This window comes from Ursus arctos, unplaced genomic scaffold, assembly GCF_023065955.2.
Source record: "Ursus arctos isolate Adak ecotype North America unplaced genomic scaffold, UrsArc2.0 scaffold_10, whole genome shotgun sequence".
NCBI classification, from domain to species: Eukaryota; Metazoa; Chordata; class Mammalia; order Carnivora; family Ursidae; genus Ursus; species Ursus arctos.
Genome location: NW_026622764.1, coordinates 34,831,336 through 34,856,744, shown reverse-complemented (window position 1 = coordinate 34,856,744; position 25,409 = coordinate 34,831,336). Strand labels below are relative to the sequence as shown.

Genomic DNA, 25,409 nt, shown 5'->3' with positions numbered 1-25,409 from the left:
TGAGAAGGTCCTATTATCTGTTTGAAGAAGAAAGTAAGGAATCAAAAGAGAGAAAGGAGATATCCTGGAACAGGTAGGGATGGTGTCCATATATAGAATTTGTATCAAAAATCAGGGAAAGAAACTATATCTAATAAGCTTTGAAACACAATAGCTATTCAAACAGGTACACTCATATTTTATTACAGTTTAATGGAGCTGAGAAGCCTGAGTTATGACAAGATAGGAATAGTCTTTCACAATGATTGTTGTATAAAGAGCAATGACATGTCAAGTGGATCAAAAATAACTGTGTGGATCCACTGAAATCAAAATTCTGTGTGTATGTGTGTGTATGTATGTACACATGCACTGAAATAGATTAGACACATAAAAACCTTCACCAAGGGGAATAAGAAAGTTTGACAAAAATAAGAAAGTACTGGTAAAAATATTTGAAGGAATTAGAATAGAAAAAGGAAATTAATAGAAAAATGCTGAAATCCCAAACCAGTAATGTACCAACGTTAGATTCTTAGTACCTTTGAGAAATGTGCTGAAGTAATATAAGATGATAGTATTAGAGGAAAATGTAACAGTGTTAAAGGTATACAGGAACTCTCTACTATCTTTGCAACTTTTCTATAAATCTAAATTTTTCCAAAATAAAAAAAAATATTTAAAAATAAAATGTAGACATGTGAAGAACAGAAAGTGAAAATATTTTTACAAAAATAGGATAGGAAAAAATCTGAAAATCTTCCAAAAAATTATAAGAATATTTGATGAGAAAGCAATAGGAAGCAGATGCCACCTCCAGGTCTTTTGGTGATGTTTCTTTGGTTTCCGTAAGACACAGACCAGCCAGAGGCATGGGTTACAGTTATAGCGGTTTATTGTGGAAGTAACAGGAAGTGAGAGGGGAGTGAGTAGGCTCCACTTAGCTTTCTTACAGAGCCGTTCTACATGAGTGCTGTCCATGAGAGATGGAAACAATGCGAGTGGGATGCCTGGGTGGCTCAACTGGTTAAGTGTCTGCCTTCGGCTCAGGGCTCAGGTCATGACCCTGGGTCCTGGGATCAAGTCCTGCATCAGGCTCCCCGCTGAGCAGGGAGCCTGCTTCTCCCTCTGCCTGCTGCTCCCCCTGCTTGTGCTTTCTCTCTCTCTAACAAATAAATAAAATCTTAAAAAAAAAAAAAAAAAAAGAAAGAAAAAGAAAAGAAACAGTGGGAGCGACTGTTCAAATGCAAAGTGAGATAGTTATAAGCTTTGCTGGAAATACATATTTTCTAAAGCCCTGTGAAGCTCTAGGAGAACAGGGCCTCTGCTACTGCTGTGTGTGTGTCCAACACTCCCAACACTCTGGAGGATGTGTGTCCTTTCCTCTAGCCATCTGCTGCCTTTGTTCAACTGTGTTGGTATATTAGGATATAAGATAGCCCAACCAAATTTTCCTCAGTAGATGGCTGGTTACATAAAGTATGATACATCCATACAGGGAATTCTATATAATAACTTGCTAAAAACAGAGATGCAAGTTGATATCTATTGACACGGAGAAATCACAGCACTTAGTCCCAACATTTTACTTAGTGAAAAATATAGATTACAAAAGACTAGTATGGTATATGTGTATGTATGTGTCTGTCTATCTCTATCTATCTATCTAAAAAAACCTGGATTTACTCTACAATGTTAATAGCATTTATCTCCAAATTAATGGTGAGTTTGAACTTTCATTGTTATAGCATTGCACAAGTTTTTACAAAGGACATATACCTCTTCAGTAATCAAGAAAGAGTCAACTATTTAAGGAAAAAAAAATGACATATATTTACAAGGCAAAGAAATGAGCTACTAGAATTTCAGTTCTGTCTTTGTCAGAGAGAAGTTTCATGTTCCAAAACTGCAGGGCACTCGTGAGTTGTGCTAACCATGTGTAGACTCAGGAAAGAGTATACATAAGAGCATCTGCTTGTGAATTACTTACATGAAGAGATAACAGACACAGTGCTCATTATGCAAAAATAATATAAAACTACTTTGTGTCAGTAGCGCTTCACACTGCCATAGAGAGGGCACATGTTGGTCATTAGCACTGGCCCCTCTTGAGATGACATTGAGAGCCACAATTAGGCAGGGACTTTCTTGGATTATGCTGTGGTTCAGGAAAATGGAGGAAGTCTCTGTGCTACCCCACATTGACAAATGTGCATTGATGACACCAACCATACTGAGAAGAGTGGAACACTGGACTTACTACTAAGGAAGATTTACCATGGTAAATACTACTCAATTCATGTTCCCATAGGTCCCCTTTACTCTCTAGATGTTGGGGTCCCAAAATCCTCACTTCTATGGCAAATAGTGGTATCCAAGCTGTAGAGAGAAGTTGAACAGCTGAGAGAAACCCTATTATAACTTCTTTCTTTCTTTTCTTTTCTTTTCTTTTCTTTTCTTTTCTTTTTTCTTTTCTCTTCTCTTCTCTTCTCTTCTCCTTCCTTCCTTCCTTCCTTCCTTCCTTCCTTCCTTCCTTCCTTCCTTCCTTCCTTCCTTCTCTTTCTTTCTTTCTTTCTTTCTTTCTTTCTTTCTTTCTTTCTTTCTTTCTTTCTTTCTTTCTCTTTCTTTCCTGGAAGCTTCTCAAACTCAAAAGATCTAAAGTTGACTTATTTCCTTCACTGTACATAAGCAGCCACCCACACAAAATGCTACACATAAAGCCTTACTGTTCAGCCAATAGTTATTTTTCCTAAAGCAATACCAGTGAGATTGCCAACAAGTACAAACTTGATCAAGGTTTTTCTCTCACTCTTGGTTGATTTATAAGAAAATAAATAAAACTGGTAAACACAAATACATTTAAATGTTCAAAATAAACACAAGCAAAGTAAGGCAGAGCCAAGGACGTATTATGTCTTTTGTAGATTAAGTGTTACACTTTTTAATTGTGTTACATACAGATGGTATGAATACACAAATAACTATTGTCTTGCATCCTGCTAGCTATCGGCACTGTGAGTAAAAGCTGTTTGATAGCAGTTAACAAAATATATCAAACACATCATATCAAAGTACTCATCCTTTTGACCACATAATTGCACTTCTGGAAATTGTGCCTTAAGAAATTGATCAAAAATAAGAATGTTTTTAACATGCAAAATGTTTTGCTTCTTTTGGTAAAAAAAAATTAAATCATCTTCACATCTATCAATAGGGGGATGACTGTGTAATTATTATTGTTAGTAATGCTAGTATTATTATTAATCTTGTATAAAAATTGGCAGGTAATTTCTTATATTTATATAAAATGTAGAGAACCAAAAATAGCCGAGACAATACCAAGGAAGAAAAAAAATTATGGAACTTAACCAACAGTTATCAAAACTTATTTTAAAATATAGTAATAAAGACAGTACAAGCATTAATAAACAGACCAATAGAATAAAAGTCCAAAAACAGACCCATGTATATCCACCAAAGGGCACTGACAAATGTGCTCTGCACTGAAGTAAGAGAACAGTCTGTTGAATAAATGTGTTGAGTCAGCTGGCTAACCATATGTAACCGAATGAATCCTAAATCCTGCCTTCTACCATTCAAAAACATATATTCCAAATGAAGTAGAATTCTAAATGAGAGAGACAAAAAAATAAAGCTTCTAGGAGTGAAATAAAATATCTTTATGACCCCCGTGTAGACAAAGATTTTTCAAAAAGCACTAAGCATAAAGGGAAAAAAAAATATAAATTGAACTAAATCTAACTTCATGGATTATTTTATTCAGGTACCTCAATAAAAGAATAAAAAGACAAGCCACACAATGGGATCAGATACTTATAATACATATAACAACTGACCAGTATCAATAAGAAATGTCTAAATATCGCTAATTAGCTTTCCATGCAGAAAGCTTTCTTGCAAACACAGTGAATGTTCCTAAAACCTGCTGGACTATCCACAGGAAGTGTGGCAAGCACCAACCACACAAAGTGACAGAATACAAGAAAGGCAAAGATTCTATTTATGCCCAGGGAAAGTGGCATTATGACAGGCAGCAGAGTAGCTATGGTGGGCAGACTAAGCCTATCTTTCGGAAAAAGGCTAAAATACAGAGAAGATTGTGCTGAGGCTTGAACGTGTTGAGCCCAATTATAGATGTAGGAGAATGCTGGCTATTAAGAGATGCAAGCATTTTGGGCTGGGAAGAGATAAGAAGAGAATGGGTGAAATGATCCAGTTCTAAGCTTCGTATAATGTTATATTATGAAGGCAATAAAATCTTGAAGTTATGTTCACTCCAAAATAAACAAATAAATATCAATAAAGGGAAAAATGGTTAAAAGAATTAAATGCACATTTTGTAAAAGAGGAAAATCAAATGTCTAACTTATAAAAATTGCCTCATCATCATTACTCAATAGGGAAATGCACATTAAAATCACAGTAAAACATTACCACGCACCTACCAGAAGAGTTACAATTTTTAGTCAGTGTTTTTGATAATCATATGAAGTAACTATAATTATCATGTAATTCTTCTGGTTTCCAGTTTTACTGAAGTATGATTAACAAATAATATAAATATATTTAAAGGGTACAACATGATGTTTTTGTGTATGTATACATTGTGAAATGATTATCACCATCAAGCTAATTAACATAGCCACTGGTAAGCAACATTCTGCTATTATGGTTTTAGATTTTTTAAAAGATTTTATTAATTTATTTAAGAGAGAGCGAGTGAGAACACACGGAGCAGGTAGCCCAACACGGGACTCAATCCCAGGACCCCGGGATCATGACCTGAGCCAAAGGCAGACGCTTAACTGACTGAGCCATCCAGGTGCCCCTCCTGTTTTAGATTTTAACATTCTTAGAGTTTGACCTTTTTTAGACTCCACATATAAGTGATATCATGCAGTATTTTTCTTTCTGTGTCTGGCTTATTTCACTAGGTTGATCCATGTTGTTACAAATCTGAATCTAACCTGACTTGAGAAAAATCATTCACCACAATCAAGCAGGATGCAAATGTGGCTCAATATTTCCAAATTGATCAATGTGACATATCGCATTAACAAGAGAAAGGATAAAAACCTATGATCATTTCAATAGATACAGGAAAAGCTTTTGACAAAGTACAACATGCATTCATGCTAAAAACCCTCAACAAAGAAGATTTAGAGGGAACACACCTAAACATAATAAAGGCCATATATTAAAAACCCACAGCTAACTTCATACTCAGCGGTGAAAAACTGAAAAAATTAAGAATAAGACAAGGACGTCTACTCTCACTAACTTTATTCAACATAGTACTGGAAGTCCTGGCCATAGCAGTCAGAGAAGAAGGAGGAATAAAAACCATCCAAAATAGTAAGGAAGAAGTAAAAGTTTCACTATTTGCAGATGACATGATGCTATATATAGAAAACCCTAAAGACTCCACCAAAAAACTACTAGAACTGATAAATGAATTCAGTAAGGTGGCAGGATATAAAACCCATATACAGAAATCTGTTGCATTTCTATACAGTAATAATAAAGTGGCAGAAAGAGAAATTAAGAAGACAACCCCTTTTAAAATTACACCAAAAATAATACAATACTTAGGAATAAACTCAACCAATGAGGTGAAAGACCTGTACTCTGAAAACTATAAAACATTGATAAAAGAAATTGAAGACCACACAAACGAGTGGAAAAATATTCCATGCTCATGGATTAGAAAAACAAATATTATTGGGGCACTTGGGTGGCTCAGTAGTTAAGTGGCCAAAACTTGATTTCCACTCATGACATGATCGCAGGGTCCTGGGATTAAGTACTGCATCGCACTCCACACTCAGTAGGGAGTCTGCTTGAGGATTCTCTCTCTCCCTCTCCCTCTGCACCCCCCCGATTCTCTCTCTAAAATAAATAAACCCTTAAGAATAATGAACAGACATCATTAAAATTTCTATACTACCCAAAGCAATCCACAGATTTAATGCAACCCTAATGAAAATTCCAACAACATTTTTCATAGAAGTAGAACAAATAATCCTAAAATTTGTATGGAACCACAAAACACCCTGGGTATCCAAAGCAAATTTGAAAAAGAGCAAAACAGGAGGAATCACGATCCCAGATTTCAAGGTACTGGACAAAGCTGTAGTAATCAAAGAGTATGGTACTGGCACAAAAACAGACACACAGATCAATGAACAGGGACAGAGCCAAAAAATAAACCCATGATACATGGTCAATTAATCTTCAAAAAAGGAGACAGGAATATGCAATGGGAAAGAGACAGCCTCTTCCAGAAATGGTGTTGGGAAAACTGGACAGCTGCATGCAAAAGAATGAAACTGGGCCACTCACTTTCTTACACCATTTACAAAAATAATCTCAAAATGGATTAAAGACCCAAATGTGAGATATAGAATCATGAAAATCCTACAGTAATTTCTTTGACATTGGCCTTAGCAACATTTTTCTATATAGGTCTCCCAAGACAAGGGAAACAAAAGCAAAAATGAACTCTTGGGACTAATCAAAATAAAAAGTTTCTGCACAGCAAAGGAAAAAAATCAACAGAACTAAAAGCCTGCTGAATGAAGATATTTGGAATGACATGTCTGATAAACGGTTAGCATCTAAACTATATTAAGAACTTACACAACTCAACATTAAAACAACAAATAATCCAAATTAAATAGGCAGAACACATGAGCAGAGACTTTTCCAAAGAAGATATGCAGATGACAAACAGACACATGAAAAGATGTTCAACGTCACTCATCATCAGGGAAATGCAAATCAAAACCACAATGAGGTATCATCTCACACCTGTCATAATGCCTAAAATCAAAAACACAAGAAACAAGTTTTGGTGAGGATGGGAGAACAAGGAGTCTCCACGCTGTGTTGGTGGGAGTGCAAACTGGTGCAGTCACTGTGGACAACAGTATGGAGTTTCCTCAAAAAATTAAAAGTAGAATTACCATAATAGCCAGTAATTCCACTTCTGGGTATTTACACAAATAATACAAAAACACTAATTCAGAGAGATATGTACACCCCTATGTTTCTTGCAGCATTATTTACAACAGCCAAATTATGGAAGCAGCCTCAGTGTCCACTGGTAGATGAATGGATGGGGAAGAGGTGGTATATATACACAATAAAATATTACTAGGCCATAAAAAAAGAATGAAATCTTGCCATCTGCAACAACAAAGATGGATCTAGAGGGTATTAGGCTAAATGAAGTAAGTCAGTCAGAGAAAGACAAATACCATATGATTTCACTCATTTGTGGAATTTCAGAAACAAAACAAATGAACAAAGGAAAAATGAGACAAACCAAGAAACAGACTTAACTACAGAGAGCAAACTGATAGTCCTCAGAGGGGAGGTGGGAAATAGGTGAAGGGGATTAAAGAGTACACATATCATGATGAACTCTGAATAATGTACAGAATTGTTGAATCACTGTATTGTACATCTGCAACTAATAACACTGTAGGTTAACTATAGTGAAATTAAAGGTATAAAAAAAGGTAAGAGAAATCATTCCATGTGTATTATATAATCTTTCTTTTTCCTTAAAAATACAAGCAAACCTCATTTTATTGCTCCCAGTTTTATTGTGCTTCATAGATACTGTGTTTCTTACAAACTGAAGGTTTGTGGCAACTCTATTTTGAGTAAATCTATTGGTGACAGCTTTCCAATGGCCTTTGCTCACTTCCTGTCTCTGTGTCACATTTTGGTAATTCTTGCAATATTTCAATCAGCATTATTATTATTATTATTATTATTATTATTATTATTATTATATTTGTCCCGGTGATCAGTGACTATAGTTTACTGAAAGCTCAGATAATGGTTAGCATTTTTTGTAATAAAGGATTCTTAATTAAGGTATGTCTTTATTCTTAGACATAATTCTACTGCACATTTAACAGACTATAATATAGCACTAAGATAACTTTTATATGCACTGGAAAAACAAAAAATTCATTGGGCTCACTTTATTACAATAGTCATTTCATTGCTGTGGTCTGGAACCAAACCTGCACTATCTGTAAGGTTTGCCTGCAGTACAAGACATGGGATACCCTAAGGAAAGGCCTTCTAAATATTTCCTAAGATTAATAGTGATTCAAATTTTCTTTTGCATATATGGGAAATCTGCAAAAACCCCAAACACTAAGTTCCCAGAAAGACTGCTGGGCATTCTCATTTTCTAACTTTTTCTACCTCCCCACAGATCCTATGAATATAGCTTTTTTTTCTTTCTCTTAAATCTATTGCTATTTATATTTCCCCCTCAGAAAAGTTTACAGAGTGAGGCACAGTTTCTCTTAGTACGCCTCTACTTTTATAGCCTTAAAATACATTTCTACTTGAAATTTCTGTTTGAAATTTATTTTGTTAGTCACTATAGAAAAACAGGGGTAAAAAATAGCAAACTTAGGTAAATTATAAAGGTTCCCATGTTTTATATTATCTGAAACTTTCCTTAGGGTGTTATCCTCGACCTCCTTGATTGGTGGTATGTGCAGCCTTCATTGGCTTCTTACTCCCACTTTTATTAATGAGATCACCACGCTCCAACAAGTGCAAGCTGCACAGAAAGGTCTGGAGGAAGAGTTGCCATAGAGAGAGAGACAAGGCAGCAGCAAGGCAACAGACATGTAAGCAAAGAAGCCGCCTTGGGTTGGGGGTGGATTCTCCAGCCCTAGTTGCTTGCCCATCCTATGCCCATGAGAGAACTGCCCTCCCAAGACTGTTCTAATCTCCTGATCCACAAATATATGAGGAAAATAAAAGGTTGTTTTAAGCCACTAGGTTGAGGGAGAGATTTTGTACAGAAATAGAAAATGAGAACAAGATGATTACTAATCTCTTGGTACATCAACTTCCTTTACTGTAATATGACTATGGATAATAATACCTATCTCATAAGGTTATTGTGTTCATTACACAGGATTTATAATGCCATACATATTGAGGTGGGAACAAAAAAATCTGGGAGATTTAAAAAATGTGTTATATATACTGACTGTAAGTGTGTGATAATTTTGTTGCCATATAATTAGCATCCCACTGAAAAGAGTGATATCCTCAGTGATGTGATAATGGATGAAATCATAATATAAACGTATCCACACTGACAGCCTACTGTAATTAACTTTGGAATTTCAGGCATTTCCAGTCTGGTGAACGTCATTATGTGTGGTAAGCAATGGCTCTTCTGATTTTGTTTTAAAATATTTACAGGATGAAAAGGTGAATCCAACTTGGCCTAGTAATGAAATAAATTTTCAGAATCATCTTAATATTTTTAATTTATAAATTGCCTTAATATTTTTAATTATTTTGTTTTTGCCAGAGTTAAATACCTCTTGAGAAATCTTCCTAATTTGTTTGCTACTTCAAGTCATTCATCCCTAATAACATGAGGGCATTAGAGACATAAACAAAAATGTCATATAAATCAACCACCTGACGAAGGAATTAAATAGCTGTGGGAAACACAAGACTAAATATAACCCAAGTAGGAAAACAACTCATTCTGGTTGGTAAAGAAATAAAAAGTCATTTTAAAAAATATTAGTAACAGAAATATATTTTTACTAGTGCTTTTTCAACTTTATAGTAGTTTAAATAGTAGTAGTAAAATATGCAATATGTTTATATCCCTTATAAGGCTTTTAAATATCATACTTCAATTTTGTTTTTCCTACTTGACATATAGATAAAAGAAGAAAAGCACTTTAAATGGGAGGATTGGTAGGATCAGAACAAAAAACTAAGGTCCTTTTGTCCTTTTATTTTGTTTTACTTTTTTTTTTTTTTTTTTTTTTTTTTTTTGCAAAGGAATCTAGGCAGAGTTAAGTGACTATTTCAAAATGGGAGAAAATTACATAAGATATTTAAAAACAAGTAATGTGTAATATCATAGTACCAAAACCAAACTGGAGTTAAGAATGTCTTCAGATGGCTATATTGATTACAATTCATGTTCAATGTGGTTCAATGGGGTTGAATACAGAACAGTTAACAATGATTTCAAAATTTATAAAGTATTCTATCTGTATTTTTCTTTATCTGAAAATGTTTTCCATAGTGGTATAATATCTCAATATATTTAGGCCATGTCCTTTCTCCCACACTTAGAACACTCACTTTGTTCCCAGTAGAGATAAGCCAATTAGTCCAGCCAGGCACTGAATCCAGACTGAAGGCCAGGATCAAACTGTGGCTGTGGTAATCTCTGCATACAGTCCACTAGAGAAGGAAGGATGGAAGAGAGAGAGGGAGGGAAAGAGGGAGCAAGAAAATCTTTTCTCTCCATCCAAAAAAAAAAAAAATGTGTAATAGAGAAATGGGGACAGTTAATTAAAAAAAAAAAAATTGAGAAGAATGTGAGATACCCAGCAATTACTCTAACAATTTCAACAACTTTACTCTGGGATGTGAAATGATTTTTTTTAAAGATTTTATTTATTTGTTTGAAAGAGAGATAGTGAGAGCATGAGCAGTGGTGGGGGAGAAGCAGGCTCCCTGCTGAGCAGGGAGCAGGATGCAGGACTCGATCTCAAAACCCTGTGCTCATGACCTGAGCCCAAAACAGACGGTTAACCAACTGAATCACCCAGGCACCCCGTGGGATGAGAAATGATTCTTGATTAGGCACTGATTTTGCTCCCTGGAAGAACTACCCTTTCCACTGTTAATTTGGCTCTTACAGGTTCCTTCTTCTCCATGTATCCTCTCTGGCCATATCTGAAGTATGCTGGGGAAGGATGCTTTCTCTGGGAGCTACACAGTCTTTTCAGTTCTTTCCCTGCTTTAGAAAAAGTGAGGTTCTAAGGTGGCAAATGAGTCATTCTTTCTTCTTTTGCTAATAATCTCTTATAATTTGTTGCCAATAGCAGTCAATAGCAACTCTTTTAATTTCTATGGTTGCCATAACAAAAATAACGACAGATTGGTGGTTTAAACAACAGAAATTTATTTTCTCACAGTTCTGGAGGCTAGGTATCAACCAGTCTGACTTCTCCTAAGCCGTCTCTGCACATCTTGGAGATGGCTGCCTTCTCACTGTGTCCTGATATGACCTTTTTCCTGTGCTCCTGCATCTCTGGTATCTCTTTCTCTTCTTATAAGGGTACCAGTCATTTTGGATTAGGGCCCCACCCCATATAACCCCATTCAACCTTAATGACTGCTTTAAAGTCCCTATCTCAAAATATAGTTTCATTAATGATTAGGGCTTCAACATGGGAATTTCAGGAGAACACAATTCAGCCCACAAAAAGCAACCAACAGATACGACTAACTTTCCATTTTCCAACCTCTTTCTTTAGAAATATAATTTTATCGAGTACTGGATCTGCCTTCCAAGGTGCTTCAAGAGAGTTTTACTAAATATCTGGCAGTGTGAAACATGGATTCTCATCTTTCCAGCCTCGTGTATTAGGCTCTTAAATAACTATTGTTAACCTCCAAGATGCCACCATACTTTTGGTAAAAATTTCTACATTAGTCAGGATAGACCAGTTATGCTTGTGATAACAAACTGACTCTCAAATCACAATAAATTAATATCACAAAGATAGATATTAATCATTTATTTTAAATGTTGTTATGTGGGATCCCTCAGGGGAAGGGTAGTGTCCATAATACCCAGAGTCATTCAAGAATGAAGTCTCATGGAGGACCTACCAATTTACAGCCACACAATATAGAATATGTATCTTCCTCAGACGGCATATCAGGGAAAAACAGATTAACTAAAGAATCAATCATAAGCAAGCTTTATACTACACCACATAAAAGAATGTTGTTATAATTCTCATTCATATCTTATTAGGTAAAAATAGTCATAGGTCTTCACCTAAGGAAAGCATAAGGTAGCAAATACAATGTTTGGAGAATATTAATAATAAAATTATTATAGACTTGGAAATCAAAAGAGAGCACTGCATGTCCTTCCAATGTTATATTTGGGTACTGTTTAACAAGAACACCTAAGAATTACTTGATTTTCTAGGATAATTTTTCTCTTTGACTTTGTTATTTCCTATTTCATTAGAGCTGAGACTCAGTTATGTAACATATTAATTTGTAGAGGTCTCCTCAGAAGAAAAATAACCCTAATAGTTGTATTTTACTGCCCCATAGGACATTACCCAATGTTGCTATCTAGTCCTGGAATGTTATTCTAACATTCCTTGTTTTCAAAATGCCTATGAAAGGCCATTCTCAAACATTTTTTTGGAACCAACTTTACCATCTTCCTATTTCCACCTCTAATTATGAGTTCAGTAAAATAATTCACACATTACATGTTTTATGAGAGTCATGAAACTTTTGCCACCTGACATATCAGAATTTCATGTATAATCACTTGGCCATCCTTTAATATAATAGATGCACTGTAAGAATAGTGACTCTGTTTTCTATAATTGCACATCCCCAGATCAGAGAAGTGTTTTCCATATAGTACACAGTCAGTAATCTTTGTGGAATGATTTAAGGAAATCATTTTATAACTCAAAAAACAAGGCTATAACTTAAGCTTTGCCATATTAATTTTTGGTATAATATAGCATCTAGTAATGCAGACCTAAATTTCAATGACATCTTTAACATCTCAAAAGTAGAATTTTTGAAAGTAAAGGAAATGAAAATAAAAGTTATCCATATTCCATTGATCAGGCAAATTCTCTGCAATAATGTCACGTAATATCACAAATGGACTGCCCTGCAATGCTCTCAAGTTCATTGCTGTGACATCTGAGCATTAGCTTAACTAGTTGGCGGCTATTTTCAAGTTTATTCAATATGTGTTTTTCATATTCCAAGATCGTTTTTAAAAAAATTGGTATTAAATGCTCTTAAGATTTATGTATTTCATTAAAGTTTATCCAGCTTTTCTAACTGAGTATTTCAAATTTATTGTAAAGAGTTCCTTATATAGTTGGTCTTGACATTAGGTACTAATTTCTAACCTTACATCAACTCTACAAAATGAATTCTGTAGCATAGTGTTTTACTTGTGCAAACAGGCAACAGTAACTCATTTCTCTAGCTGCCTTAACTTCTCCTCCTGCTACAATAAATCTTTGTGCTCTACAGACGCTCGTTTTTCTCTTGCTCTTCTTCATTTATGTCAATATGCTTTCCAATTCATGCCGACCTGGTTAGAGGCTTGTTTTGAGGATGACACATTTCTTCTTTTTGCTGAGAAGAGTGTAAGAAGGATTAATATAGTCCCACTTTCAAGATTAATGTAGTCACACACCAAAAACTGGCTAGAGGTGCAACTCGGCTTTTTAGTAACCACTTATCATGAAACTTGGACACCATAATATTCACATAAATAATTCCAAGCAACATAATATCCATGGGAGTTCATGAATTTAAAATTTGCTCAGCTATTTCCGTTAAGGAACTGATATTTTGTATTTATCTCCCTGACTTTCATAATAATCATATTTCATGGTTGACAGAAAATCACCATGTCGCTCTATTAGCACACTGATTTTCACTTTCACCTATGGTAACTAAGGTAAATGTTTAAGATACTGCCAACCTTACAATATAATGGATTTTCCACAGGTAAGATGCAATTGATTGGAAAGTTCTCTACTATTCAAACATGCTGAACCAGACTATTTTTCTTTTCAAGAAAAAGTTAAGAGATACCCGATGGAAAATACCTTACAAGGAGCGAATATTAACTGAATTCAGTCTACAGATATATATATGAATTTATATATATGAATTTAATTCAACAAATAATTTATTAGAATTCATAGTTTTATAACATTTATTATACGCAAACATTTTACATATTATATGGGGTAAAAGTCTAAGGCGTTTTTCATGATACACAACATTGGTCACGATCCAAAGTTTACCTACCTCTCCAGCTTGCTTTCCTGCCATGACCTTATCTCCATCCATGTATCTTGCTGTCTTCCTTTTAGGGTCTGTAAATACTCTATTCTTTGATGTTTAAGACTTTTACATAGTACTGCTCTCCAAATCACATGCCCTTCCTCTATCTTACATCTGATTAATATCTATTTGATTTTCAAGACTGAACGCTATCCCATCTGGGAAACTTTTACTCACTGTAAGTCAGATGTTCTCGCTCTGTGCTCAGTCATCACTGATTGCATATCTTCATAATGTGGCTTTGCGTGTCATGCTGTAATCTGTTTGCCTGACTCCCCTACCCCGAGTAGACTCTACCATCCTTGAAATCAGTGACTGTATTTAACTCATTTCTTTATTTAATATTTTGGGTACTCATATTTTCTATTTGAAATTCTTAAATAGGAAGTAGATATTTGCAAGGCTCTGTGGAGCACAAGCATCAAAAGAATCACCAAAGTTAATGACAGAGAATAGGAGAAACACATGAAACATTATCCATCTCATTAATTTAAAAAGGTTGCCTGTATTTGGTAAAGATACAATGACCATGGAAATGTAGAGTCACTGCTTATAATGAAGTCTAAAGGAAGTTTAGATGGAGGCGGATGACGGAAAATCTAGGTGTGAAAGGATCTATGATGTATGAAAGGACATGCTCTTCATTTTGTCCTCGAGCCAGCTTATTTCACTATTTAGTTTAGTACTACCTGGCTGGTGGTAGGAACTCCTTCCTATAGCAAAATAATTAGGTGGCAATACAATTAACCATTGCAATCTGAATTTTCTTTTGCTTTCCTATTTGTCAGATAAAGTTACTTTAGTAAACTAAGTTTACTAGGTTTTCTTGAGATCAGTAATTGTTGAGAATCAAGGGAATGGTAGGAAACTCCTGCCAAAGTTTAGACATTTAAAAATGCTTATAGAAGTATGATTCAATAAACTGATAAATGATTCAGATGATAAATTTTGTTCCTAACCTTCAAAGAAGAAACAAGAAACCTGCAATGATTTCCCTACTATGAGACGATTTCTTTCTGGACATTCATACTGTACAAGTTGTAGGTACTATAGAATCACAGACATAGTGATATCCCTTTCCATCTATTTTAATTTGAATACAGTCATCTATTAATTTGATAGAAGAAAACCTCCATCACTTTTCATGTATACCATGCTTAGAGATCCCAATAACCTAATCTAAGCACATATTCTCATTTATGCTTCATTATATAAAATTGACATCAGAATGTTTAAAGGAAATATTAAATATGATCTTGTATAAGTTAAGATACGTTAGTATATGCTATAGTAACAAACTATCCCTAAATCACATCAGCATATCACATCAAATGTTTATTTCTTCCATACATAAAGTCCACTTGAAGTCTGGTTACTCTCCCAGGCAGCTGTCCTCCATGGAGCCAGTCCAGCTCCTGCCAGAAGGACTGAGTGGAGAACCATGCTTCCAGGAAGAAGGGGCAGGTATCCAACCCCACCTTCACGGGTCAAGTAAATCACGTGGTCACTCCTCACTTTGATGATATGAGGTAAATTCAATCACTGCATGTTGTTGGAAGTACTGAGCTGCAAAATGTCTACTTTCCATTTCATATTAAAACTTACTTGCTTGAACTTAACTGTTGTATTTTTTAAAGTAGAAATGCAATTAAAAATATAGCATATAACATGGATATAATTTTAAATTCTAACACGAATTCAATCTGACTTTCTAAATTCATAGCTAAGGTCTGGGGATAACCTTCCTACTTTGATTATAATACTTTGAAATTCATATTTTTGTAGTTTCTTTGATTGAAAATAAACATTAACTTAGTATAATGGTTCTTGAAATAAGAAAGCAAATTTCATAAGCTTGGCTATTATCTTTCCATATATTTAGCCATTTTAACATTTTATAGGTGATGACCTGTTTCTACAATGAAACTACTGTTTTTGATCATCTGAAGCTAACTAGTTATGTTTCTTACTATAATTCTTTTCCATTTGCAATATTTTCATTCAGTGTTGTTTGGGAAAGGAACCCAAGTATTATAACTTACAGATTTCATATCACCTTTCCCCCATTCCTCCTACACATATTCACCATTTTGTTCAGATACAAGTTTGTACATCACAGTGGTATATGAATCACAAGAAAATTCTATTTTTATTCAGCATATTTTTATTTTAACTCATTATGCAAAAAATATCCTGGAATGATTTCAATATTCATCCAAAGGAAACTAAGATTTCTGAGTATCAGGACCCTGAGAAGCCTTGCAAGTATTGAGTCTCAAATATTTGCCAATATTTACAGATTGTTTTCCTGAAAGAACATGGCCAGATTATTGCAAGTGATGACATACGCCCACATAGTCAATTCCAAGAGAAAATAGAGGTCACAAAGACTGAAATTCTCTATGCTACTATTCTAGTCATTTAAAATCTTTTGAGTTGTCATCATTACATTGACCCTTCCAAAGGCGACTGCTCTTCCCTCTCCCATCCCACCTCTGCTAGGACTTTACTCACATCACTCTTGACTGATTTTTAATTTGCATCCTTTCCTTAACACTAGAGATTCTCCCATCTGATGGCCAAATTCAAAAGTTTCTAAATGGATGACTTGTTAACTCTTTAAAGAGTTTTAACCCTTGGGGCACCTGGGTGGTTCTGTAGGTTGAGTGTCTGACTCTTGATTTACCCTTGGGTCATGATCACAGGGTCATGGGACCCAGCCCTGGGTATGGGCTCTGTGCTCATCGAGGAATCTGCTTGAGATTCCTTCCCTCTCCTCCCCCTCCCCCTCAGTTCCTCCCCACTCTTGAGTATACTCTCTCTCTCTCAAATAAATAAGTAAATAAAATCTTAAAAAAATAAAAGAGTTTTAAGCCCTTGAGGGTTTAAAGATGCCCTTGTTCTCCTTCCCTTCCTGACCAGGCTCACCAAGAAGTCTGAGCACTCTGCCTCGCCTCCCTGCCTCCTCCCATGGCTTTGTGCCTGAGAGTTCTTCCTTTTCACCACACTCTAATTAATACTTCTTCCTTTTTAGAACCTGCACTGCAATTGCTGTCTCTAGGGACACTAACAACCTCTGAAATGTCAAATGCAATGTCTCTTTCACTGCCTACATCCTAACTGGGGAAGCTGACAATTTGGGTCAAGCAATTTAATTTCTAATTTTCACATTTCCATTTCAAGGAAATAACCTCCTAATATTTTCCACAGAGAGCATTCACTCATTGCTGACATATTCTGTTTCCCATTTTTAGTCACTATTGACTTTATTCTGCTTTTTGCACATTTTAACTTCCTAAATTTAATTGTCATATCAGGCTTCTTCCTTTGCCAGTAATTTCTAGTGCAGATTTATCTTGTTCCACAGACATGCATTCTTCTTGATATACAGAGGCTGCGTATGTTTATTTTCTTCCTTCACCAAAATAATATGCTGCTGCTTAATTATAATCCCTGTCAGGAACTTCAACCTTCTTCTTTTATGTTGGTAGATTTTATTGTACTTTTGCCAGATTATGAAATAAAAAGTTGGTTATTTCTCTAAATTTAGTTTCTTTAATTTGATATTTGGCATTAGATATAGCTAGTGGGAAGCATTCATTTTTATTCCAAAATGACACGTTTATTTAGAAACTCCTGCCAAAAATCAAATTATATAAAATAAATATGTTTGAGCCATCCACACATATATGAGAAATTTCAGTGTTTCTCTACATTCCTCAAATGTGCTGTCCAGTTACCTTCAAGTATTCTTTAACTATCTGTATGCCGGTAAGCAATCTCAAGGCTCCTAGTTGCATGACTGCTTTAAGGTTTCACATGTATAAATAAGTAAAATGCGCATCTAAGATATTAACTTATGTTTATCTTTTTCAATTCCCTAGAAGCGTCTTTTCTAATTCCTTGTCAGCTCTCAAGCTGGTAATAGTTTCAAGGTGTTAACTGAAAGACTTATGATACATTGAAGAATTAGACTGCATTCTTTCTAGCTGTTGTCTTTGAAAGCACCAAGTTTTTATCATTCACTAGGAAGATTTTGTTTGTTTTAAGATTTTTATTTATTTACTTGAGAGAGAGAGAGAGAGAGAGAAAGAGAGAGAAAGAGAGAAATCGATCACGAGCAGGGGGAGGGGCAGAGGGAGAAGCTGACTTCCCACTGAGCAGAGGCTCAATCCCAGGACACTGAGATCATGACCTGAGCCAAAGCCAGAGGCTTAACCGGCTGAGCCCACCCAGGCACCTGCATTAGGAAGGTTTTAAAAGAAATAAAGGATGGGCAAAAACAATTCTAGACATAGAATATTTCTGAAGAAGCAAGAAAAGTCTTCCAATATTTTCATTTTATTGGTGATAAGCTAGAAAGAGATTTCTCAGATAGACAAGGGTAGAGATGTTTTGGGGTACATTAGTGTCACGGCTAGGCAACTAAGCAATAAGACTGGCCAGCTGCACTGGGGAAAAAGCAGATCCTGAGGACAAAACTAGGTTGGGTTGCAAAAGAATTTCTGCAAAATCACTGTACAGGAGCGGATTTCAGATCTGAATGTACCAAAAGACTGGGTCAACACATAACGATAACATATAATTTGACAAACAATCACAATAATCCTATTTCACTCCATTCCCCCAAACTTGACATGATCCAAAACAATGAGTCCTCCAAAGAATAAATAATTTTCTATTATATTTGAAGTAGATAGGATAAAGGTGGGGATTATGTTTAATCATAACAAATGAAGAAATCATCCACATTTGCGTTTGTGGATGGAGATTACATATGTCATACTCAGTTCCTTGAAGATATGACTTAAAAAATCGCTTTATCTCCATTATTCATAAAATGAGTAACTATTTTAGTTGTCATTTAGGCAAATTGTACAAATTCAACAACAAACACTTGACTCCACTTTACTTAAATTTAAATTGTAAATGTGTGCATATGAGTGTATGTGTACATATGCACATGCATACAGTCTCACTTTACTTTACGTTCAAGAGAGCAATACGAGGTATCTATGAATGGTCTCCTAATGCGTATGATGTAACCAAATCTCAGGGATTCTAAGTGGTTTATAAAATAGTAACTTAAAGAGGCCAGATTCAACCCCAGCTCTACAACAACATGTTCCATATGTTTCGTTAAGTCTATGGCAGCACAGATACTTGAAATGATTTATTAATTTAGTGAAGTGAAAAGAAGTCAAGGTTGCTGAGGAAAAGTCAGCAGACTTGTCCACTGCCTGACAGCATCAGCTCTGACAGGCAGCTGCACCTTCTTCAACTGGATGGCAACACAGTCTGCATTTCCCATGGGCTGTGTGTAAGTGAGCACCACTGGGCAGCTGGCATTCCCAGGACTGGTGTGCAGCTCACCCAAGCAGTTAATGCCCAAGCCTAGACTGCCCACCTCCCCCACTTGAAAGGTCACTCTCACTCATGCCCTAAAAAAAGAAAGGGGCAAGGGTACAACATCCCTCTCCTACAATACAACCTATGTCCCTGCGCAGATCGAATGAAAAGTAAACGAGAGTACACTATGACACGTTACATGTGGGGGTTCCCAACAGCGCCAAGAAATGGAGACTAAAGGCATTTCCTTAAGGCCTAAGTCTAAATTTCCTAGCTCTACACTAGTTACATAGCATTATTTAGATTTCCTTTTGAAAATATTTTATTTTGTAAAGGATTACTTTTGACAGTTTTTTTTAATGTTTTAACTAATCATATTGGTAAGGGAAAATGCATCATTAATAAGAATTCATGTCATAAATTCTTTCAGCCATAGTATTTAAATTATTAATATATTGTAGCTGAAAAATTGCTAAGATATGACACTAGTGGCCAGGAAATTATGGTGAAAATTAAAATGCTTGGATAACTGCAATGCATACATATGTAAACAACACACACACACACACACACACACACACACACATACACACACACACACAAACATTTCAAACTGAAAAAAGCAAAATTGTCCCTAAGCCAGTTACTTATTAAAAGCAAAGGACAGGGGTGCCTGGGTGGCTTAGTCGTTAAGTGTCTGCATGTGGCTCAGGGCGTGATCCCAGAGTTCTGGGATCAAGCCCCGCATCGGGTTCCCTCCTCAGTGGGAAGCCTGCTTCTCTCTCTCCCACTCCCCCTGCTGGTGTTCCCTCTCTCATTGTGTATCTCTCTGTCCAATAATAAATAAGATCTTAAAAAAATTAAAAAAAAATAATAAATAAAAGCAAAGGGCATGTCGAGGCCAGCTGTAGGAATAAGTAGTCCATCTGCCTTTTTTGGTGGAGTAAGAAGATGTTTTGCATGTGTGAAAATTGGTGGCCTTCAAATACACTTATGCTGGTAAAGTGACAATACATAAAAGGACAGACACAAAACAATAGAAAAAAAGAGGGCATGTTTCCTCATAAGTTATACAATACAATTCTTTTTCAGTATTATATTCCTAAAAATTAAAGTATTAGAGATGAATATGATAACTTACAAATCTCCTCTCTTTAATAAACTTTTAATTTTAAAACAGATGTAGATTTACATAAAGATTTACTATATATTCACCTAGTTTACCCTATTGTTATCAGCTTACATTACCAAGGAGCAGTTGTCACAACTAACCAACACTTGCACATTATTAACTAAATTCTAGGCTTTTTATTTCACTTACTAGTTTGACCATTAATGTCCTTTTTTAATGCCAGCATCCTTTAGAAGGAGCCACATTGCATTTAATCATCATGGTTTAGCCTCCTCTGGTCTATAAAAGTTTCACAGTCTTGGTTGGAACTAAAGGGTATTATGCTGAGCAAAATAATTCAGAGAAAGACAATTATCGTATGGTTTCATTCATATGTGGAATATAGGACACAGCATGATGGATCATAGGGGAAGGGTGGGAAAACTGGGAAGTCATCAGAGAGGGAGAAAAACCACAAGAGACTCTTAACTATAGGAAACAAACAAGGTTGCTGGGGGGGGTGATGGGATAACAGGGTAATGGGCATTAAGGAAGGAACGTGATGTGATGAGCACTGGGTGTTATATGCAACTGATGAATTTTTGAACTCTGTATCTGAAATGAATGATGTATTATATGTTGGTTAATTGAATTTAAATTAAAAAAAAAAGTTTCATAGTCTTTCCATCAGTTTCATGACCTTGAAAGTTTTGAGGAATACTACTCAGTTTTTAGAATGTTCTTTGATTTGGGTCTGTATGATGTTGTCCTTACAGTTACACTGAGCTTTTGTGTTTGGGGAGGCATCATACAGATGTAGTGCCTTTCTGATCCCATCATATCAGGGATACATAATATCAATATGACTTACCACTGTTGATATAAACCTTGGTCACCTAGCCCAGGTAGTATTTGGCAGCTTCCTCTACTACGAAGTTATTGGCAGCTCCCACTATATCCTCACACTCCCTGGACCTTTGCATATTCTAGTCTTCAGAGCAAAGTCACTGCATACATTCCATGCCAGTGGAGGGTTGGTATACAGGTGTTTGGGAGGCAGGATTTGGCTCCAATGCCTAATCCACTGTAGGAGGACTGCCAACATAAATTATCTGGAGTACTTCTATATGGAAGATTTATCTCTTCTCTATTCATTTTTTCATTTATGTTTTATATCAGTATGGAGTTACAGATGTTTATTTTATTCTTTGTGTTGTAATCCAGTTCATTACAGATGTTATTATAAATAAATGTTACTTACTGTATTGCTCAAATTGTTTCAGCGTTGTCCACTGGTAGTTCTTTCAGTTTTACTCTTGTGCTCCTTTCACATGACCCTGCATTTTTGTTTTTCTTTTTTCTTTTTTTTTTTTTTTTTAAAGATTTTATTTATTTATTTGACAGAGAGAGAGACAGCCAGCGAGAGAGGGAACACAAGCAGGGGGAGTGGGAGAGGAAGAAGCAGGCTCCTAGCGGAGGAGCCTGATGTGGGACTCGATCCCAGAACGCCGGGATCACGCCCTGAGCCGAAGGCAGACGCTTAACCGCTGTGCCACCCAGGCGCCCCTGCATTTTTGTTTTTCAACCATGTCCTTATTTTCTGTCCATACAAGGTACTCCAACCTCATCTTATATTTTCCCTTTTAGTCCCTAAATCCAACTAATCATCCAAGAAGGTTTTTTTTTTTTTCATTTTATTAGAGGACGGTATATTATTTTATTTTATTTTTATTTATTTTTTTATTCTAATGATTTTTTATTATATTATGTTAGTCACCATACAGTACATCTCCGGTTTCCGATGTAAAGTTCGATGATTCATTCGTTGTGTATAACACCCAGTGCACCATGCAATACGTGCCCTCCTTACTACCCATCACCGGCCTATCCCATTCCCCCAACCCCCTCCCCTCTGAAGCCCTCAGTTTGTTTCTCATAGTCCATAGTCTCTCATGTTTCATTCCCCCTTCTGATTACCCCCCCTTTCTTTATCCCTTTCTTCCCCTACCGATCCTCCTAGTTCTTATGTTCCATAGATGAGAGAAATCATGTGATAGTTGTCTTTCTCTGCTTGACTTATTTCACTTAGCATTATCTCCTCCAGTGCCGGAGGATGGTATTTTAGACCAAGTTCTAGTCATTGGTTGTTCTCATTGCTGATGGGATGTCTAATCCTTTTTCTTAGCCTCATCAATTTATTTAATCAATTTAGTGATTTTTTTATATAGGGTAGTAAATTATTCTTTTAATCTGAAACTGTAAGTGGCAGAAGGATAATTAATTTGTATTAGAGACACTGAATGTGGGACCATTTTGTGCAGTGGTCTAAATCCTATTTAATTAAGTTATCACTTCACCTATAACTAGTGTAAGGTCCTCCCGCTCAAAAATATTGGCCTGAAAATCAGAGTATGTGAGTTCCAGTCCCAGGTCCTATGTTCTTGAAGGCTACCTCATTTTAGCAACCAAAGAGTTATAGAGGGAATTTGAGTTTACATGGCTGAATCGCTCTAGTTTATAAAGAGTTAAGTGTGTTTTTTGTGTGGACATGAGAGGTTACATGACATGCCCACGGTCATGGGCTAGGTTTATACAGAAATAAGACTGGATTCACGTCATATGGGTTCTCATTTAGTTTACTTTTCACGAAGCGACACAGCACCTACATCCCCTTTTCTCATATTATAGATGATGCTAACTCTACTGCCTACCGCTTAAGGTTAAGGAAAAAAACTGGATGCATTTGTGAAAATGCAATATTCAAATACAAGACAATGACTCTTTTTACCCTAAAACATTTGTTCCATACATCCAAGAAGAAGGTAATAATTAAAATATATGGAATAACAACCATGCCCCCTAGGGTTTCATATGTATGATTCAAACTACCAACAACTCCTTGAATAAGGTGTGATTATCTTCATCTTACAAATACGTAAACTTCAAAACAGAGTTTTATTAACTTGTGTATGGTCATTCCTCTGGTAACCAAACTCAGATTTTTCCCCCACTTCAAAACTTTCATCAGTTCCATTACTTCAAGATGCCCATTTCTCTTCTCTAGGATATGTGGTTTAGAAAGGGTTTAATGGAAGTAATCTTTCCACTTTCAATAAACCCACATCTTACTTTTCATTGCTTATTCATCCTATATTGCTCTATATTATAGTTACTTATGAGCAATTTTCATCTTTCCCTGTCAATTATCTGCTCCTAAAGGGCATTTACTTGTTACATTGAAGACATGAGAAGTGACTGTTGAATTAATTAATGTTCTTCCCTATGGAAAGAAAGGAAGCACATAAAAGTGAAATGAAATAAAGAAAAATAAAATAAAATCTCAAGCTGACTTCTTTTTTGCTTAGTTGTCATTGAAAAAGTAGGAAATTTCTGATTTAGTGGATCTTTTGGCAAAGAAGGGTTAGACCACTTACATGCTAATACAGTTTTTAAAATGAACTCTCAGTGATTACTATGCATATCACTTGAATCAGTTAGGCTCTTCTGGCTAAATATAACTGAAAATCAGATTCAGAGTTTGGTAAAATGATACTAACAGAAACCGCAGAGTTAGGCAGTGTCTGGCTCTTCCCTATATCAGTGATAGCTTCAAGAACCTAGGCTCCAGCCTGTGTTGTCTGTTCTAGCTCTGCTTTGAATTCCATTCCCAGGTTCATCACCTAATGTTTGAAAAATCAGTGCCTCAGATCCAGGTTTTAGAACCTCTTCCAGGATAATATTCAAAACTGAAAGGGTGGTAGAGAGGACAAAGTATTGTCTCCTTATATAGATTTTTTCTTCTTTTTTTAAATCAGGAAGAATCATCTTTCCAAAAGTCTCTCCATGGTCTTCCTCTTACCTCTAAGTGGTAAAAACTGGGTTACATGTCTGCATCTAAAACAATCACTAGTCAGAGGAACTATGATTAACAATTCACACTCAAAGTTGGGCATACTGTGATCTAAACAAAAACAGGATCATGATAGTGAGGAAGAAGGGGTCCTTGCTGTGGGACAGAGAGCAAACAATGCTTATCACAAGTACTTTCACTCTAAATCACATCTTCCATTGTCAAAGGACAGCAGCTAAGAATGAGAAGCAAAGAGGTAAGCGAGAAAACTCATCTGACCATAGAAATGAGCAGCGATCGAAGTTCCAGTATTTTTGGGTATGGTCCAGCTTGCCCAGGATGCCAGGATGGTAGGAATATCCTAATTCTACAGCAAGATTAAGCTTATTGGGTATTATGATAGAGCCAAGGGAAATCCAGATTTTAGCCAGCAGCTGGGGCAAAGGTTAAAAAACGGTCTTCTAGAAAAAGAGGGATATTTAAGTCTGGCCATCTGTCAGGGCCCTACTCAAGAGGACTGGAACCCATGTTCCAAATAAGTGACAACTAACTCTGAGAAAACTTCCTAGGCACACACTGAAGATTGGGACAAGGTAGCATAACAACACAGCTGGTAGATAGGTGTGAAGTCAGAGACGCTGTGGGTTTTAAGGCAGATAACTTGCAAACCACTGGCCTACCCCACTAATAAGGACGGGTTTCCTAAAAAAAAAAAAAAAAAAGTCATGTTTGGATTTGATTTTTTCAGGCATTGTACAGGGTAGAGCTGCTAAGCTAAATGCCTTTATCACTTGTGGCAACACAAAGCCAGCCTCAGGAGTGGCAACACATTTTATAAAATGGTTATTTTTGATTGGTGCTAATGAGTATCAGACACTGTACACACATATGAGCTTATTTAATCTGTCAAACAATTTGTGAGGTAGCTTTTATTATCTTTATTCTTCAATTGGAGAAAATGAGACCCAGAACATAAATATTCCCAAGGTCAAACTGAAATAAAAGGGGCCAAGATATGATCCCCGTTCTGCCGAACTCCAAAGCCTGTGCTATAAAGCAGACACCATATGTCTCATATTTACAGCTTGTCAAGCCCTGATTTACACACAGGGGTTGCAGTTCCTTATTCTACTAGGACTTCATGGGATCCGTTAATCA

The 25,409-nt window shown here is 35.9% G+C and overlaps 1 pseudogene; it reads left to right on the top strand.

The window, feature by feature from the left end:
* Positions 1-2,187: 2,187 nt before the first annotated feature.
* On the top strand, positions 2,188-4,222 carry LOC113251118 (60S ribosomal protein L36a-like; annotated as a pseudogene).
* The last annotated feature ends 21,187 nt before the right edge of the window (positions 4,223-25,409 follow it).